Raw genomic sequence first — 4,144 nt, 5'->3', positions numbered from 1 at the left:
CAGGACACCACTGCAATGGAAAGACAAGGTCTTAATAAAGATGTTCTCCAGTATACTGTGCTTCAAGGGCTGGTTGTTTCAGGTATCAGAATCGTACAACTAAGATGTTTGACTCACCCATTGGGATCAAAGACAGTTGATTGTTCAATGATGTGTAGCTGTATGCAACACGATGCACCTGTAATGGAAGAAGTATTACATAACTTTGTTGTTGTATTGACAGAAACATAGTTTTAACATATAGGAGGCACAGATCAGTCATAGTGTGGTCCCAGGCAATGAAAAACACAAGATGCAGATGCAGATACCGTAAAGTTCCACTTTACATATATCATCTGGAGTAAAATTCCACTTTACATGTATCATCTGGCGTTCAATTATCTGGAGTGAAATTCCACTTTACACATATCATTGTGAGTAAAATTCCACATTACACATATCATCTGGAGTAAAATTCCACTTCACACATATCATCTGGCGTACAATTCCACTTTATAAATATCATCAATGCTTATAGATACTCCTAGGACATCTCGTTTTGTTATGAATGAGTGAGTTTATTTTACGCCGTTTTAAAGCAATATTCCAGCAATATCATGGTGGGGGACACCAGAAATGGGCATCACACATTGTGTCCATGTGGGGGATTCGAACCTGGGTCTTCAGCAAACGGACACTTTAACCACTAGTCTACACACCATCCCCGATTTGTTTTGGAAAACATCACGCTTTTGTCATTTGTTCTATCAAAGGTTCCTGAATTGCAGCCAAAGATATATTTCAATCCTTATTTACCGTTCTTGGTTCTATTCAGTGCATTCTGCAGAAGTTCTTCCACTGCCGTCTGATAGCTGTCACTAATGTTGCCCCTCAAGACAATGACGCTGACAGTGCTGATCGTGCCCGTTGGTGATGTTGGAGTAGCAGTTTGTCCTGTTCCTGACGAAGGTGTGGTTCTACCCTCTATCCTGATTATATCGCCTTCAACCAAATTAATCCCAAGAGATCGGAAATATTGGCCGAGTGTCGCAGGGTCCAATCCTTCATACTGTGTCCAGCGAGAGTCTGCTCCTTGGATGTCCACTGTGTAGGTTACCTGGGTAACCGGTGATCCGCTGTAAAAGAACAGTTTCACTTAAGTTGTGTCCTTAAGTATAACAACAAACTTGTATCCACCAAAGGAGTGTACACCCGAATGAAAGTGTGTCGTAAAACGGCAACGTCTGGTTTTTTATGTCGTCTTGTGTACCACTGACTGACCTTAGTATATTGGTTCCTGCAGTAATACACACAAGCTTTGTGTACTGTTCCTATCTGCAGAAATGTAATGTTAAGCATTGTGAATGAGTGAGTTCTTTTTAACAAAATTTTAGACACCAATGTCTATCATATCGCAGCGTGTTGGCCGACGGTATGAACACAGACCAGCCGACGTTACTGACATAAGGTTAGAGAAGAAGGTGTTTATATTCGAACATCACAAGAAAAGAAAGTTATTGACATTTAATAACATGAAACCATAATACAGTGACTGGAATAGGGAATATGTCGTATCTTGCCAATTCTACTTCAGCAATAGAGTGAGTGAGTGAGTAAGGTTTTACTTCGCCTTTAGCAATATTCTAGCAGGGGACACCAGAAATGGGCCTCACACATTGTACCATCAGGTAAATCGAACCTGTGTCTTCAGTGTGGAGAGCGGACGATTAACCACTAGGCTATCCCACCTCTCCTTCATCGTTAGAACATTTGTGATGGAACTACAAAGGCCCTTCAAAATGTTTGCACTGTCGACATCCAAACTATTGTTTCGAACAAACATGCCTGAATGTATGTATGTATGTGTGTATGTGTGTATGTGTGTGTGTGTGCATGTGCGTGTGCGTGCGTGCGTGCGTGCGTGCGTGTATGTATGTATGTATGTATGTATGTTGATGTACACAAATACAGTAAGGCTGTGGCGTATCGTACCTTGCTGTGCTGACGTAACTATCATCAATGTCCTTCACATCAATTGACACGGAATCAGATGGGATGCTGAAGGTTGTAACTGTAACAAATATATATACATTGTTATAGGGCTGGGACGGGTAGGAAAAAATGGAATCAAGTACCCGCATGTACTTACCCGAATCGGAATCGAGTACCCGGAAATGTAAGGAATACAGCCATTCTGTCAACTTTCTGAATATTCAATCACGATTTGACAGAGATTATTATATAAAGCTTATAAGGGTGGCAATAAGACATTAAAAAATGATCTTAAGCTAAATAATCTACGTCTGTTAACCAATATAAAGAGTAACACCATTACTAACATTGCTCATTAAGATAAACTTTTCGTTCCTACTGTTACTGTAACTTGACTACTCACTGCTCATGCGCAGATTAATTACAGTCGTTAATAATAACCTCCCTATATCGGACAATACCAATGATGTAAATGTATGTTACATCAATAATGAAAAACATGACAAGTTATTATCTGCTCTTGTCATTACAGAGTTCTCTCCCTTTCCGGGTACTCGATTCCTAGAAATAGGACTTGATTCCAGCTGTACCCGACCTGGATTCGAGAACCCGAGTACCCAGCCCTACATTGTTACAAAGACTGAGTAAAGCAAACCAAAACAATTTATACTACAAAAATACTATTTTTTTAACTGTGACCTGAATAATCAGTTTCTATATCAAATAATGTTTATGGTAATAATTACCTTAAGCTTAGCCAAGGCTACTCTTCTATGGCTACTTTGAAGATGTTCTGTTTAGATCTACAGTGACAAAATACATTGCACCTACCCCAAAGGTTTTTGAGGATCTGAATGATGGCATTTCTGTTATTATTTCCAGTACGTCCAGCAATATTGACTGTAAAGGACTTCTGTGTTGGCAGTGAAGGCTGTTCCAGATTCTGATTGGTTAGTACTTGATTTAATCTTTGCTGACTGACAGCTGTTGACGTCACATCCGGTCCAGATATGGGCGGTCTGTAGTAAACTCGTGTCACTGGCTCGCTGGAACAAAATATTTGTTTAAATCCTAATCTTTATCATCTTATGACATCACTTCACGAGGTATTGTGGTTACATAAAAAAATGAAATGATGCTATAACATAAGGATATTGTTTGTATATTATAAGCATATAGACTTTTTAATCAGGAAGGGGGTGTTTGATTCACAGATATATATATACTTACTTTCTAGAATTGAAAAACATTTCAGTGTTGACTGCTGACCCATCTGAAACACAACACATTTTATATGTCATATTTTGTCAGGTACATCATCATTCATAGAATACAAAACGAAGTGATGTAAACAATGGTGTCGTATTTTACAATGGTAACTTTTATATCAGCATCCATTGATATGCATGCTTCATAGAAGAGAATTCAGTCCTTACCGGATGGATTAAGATTGAAACCAAGAGTCTGAATCTGTGCAGGAGAGAGGCGACCATTGACCTCCACAAAGGGAACTGGAATTGCGTCACAATCATCACAGAACAAAGGCCCTGTAAAAGTGACACCGTCTGTCTCCTGTTGTGGTCCAATGACATTCGTGCTATTCAATATGACGAAATACTCAAGTTTTGTCAGCTGTCTCCTGCAAAAATAGAAATATGCAAACATATGCAATTTTTCTGAGATGGATTTCATTTGTATTATTTAATTATATTCAGTTATGTTTTTCCTGAAGACACTAACCGTTATTATTGCACAATAAAACAGTTGACAGTTCAATCTCTTTTACAAATTACAAACAGGTCATACCCATCCTGAGTATAGTAGATCAGTGGTCTCAGAAGCTTGATTTCCATTGGAGCCTGTCTCAGGGTTTCCGGAACTGAAAGGAAACGTCATAACCTGATTGGATATCCTTGTTGTTAAGTCATGTGTCACCTGTGACTGAGTGAGTGACTTTAGTTTTATGCCGCTTTAGCAATATTCCAGCAATATCATGACGGGTCACACAGAAATGGGTTTCATACATTGTGCCCATATGGGGAATCGAACCTGGGTCTTCGGCGTGGCGAGGAAACGCCTTAACCACTAGACTACCCCTCCACACAATTGTCACATGATGCAATGTCTGATTTCATCATGGAAGAACAAATACACAAACCAATCAAACCATGCT

At 39.3% G+C, this 4,144-nt stretch overlaps 1 long non-coding RNA gene across 1 annotated transcript; it reads right to left on the bottom strand.

Annotated features, from left to right (window-relative positions):
* Positions 1-117: 117 nt before the first annotated feature.
* Positions 118-2,037, bottom strand: LOC124275221. Its single transcript, XR_006898240.1, has 3 exons — positions 1,972-2,037; positions 796-1,115; positions 118-178 (listed from the first exon to the last, which is right to left on the bottom strand). It is a non-coding gene; the product is annotated as an uncharacterized LOC124275221 (long non-coding RNA).
* Between the last annotated feature and the right edge of the window lie 2,107 nt (positions 2,038-4,144).

This window comes from Haliotis rubra, unplaced genomic scaffold (genome assembly GCF_003918875.1).
Source record: "Haliotis rubra isolate DU_JTF1 unplaced genomic scaffold, ASM391887v1 Scf2, whole genome shotgun sequence".
Lineage (NCBI taxonomy): Eukaryota > Metazoa > Mollusca > Gastropoda > Lepetellida > Haliotidae > Haliotis > Haliotis rubra.
The sequence above is the reverse complement of the archived record's forward strand: the minus strand, read 5'-3'. Positions and strand labels throughout refer to the sequence as shown.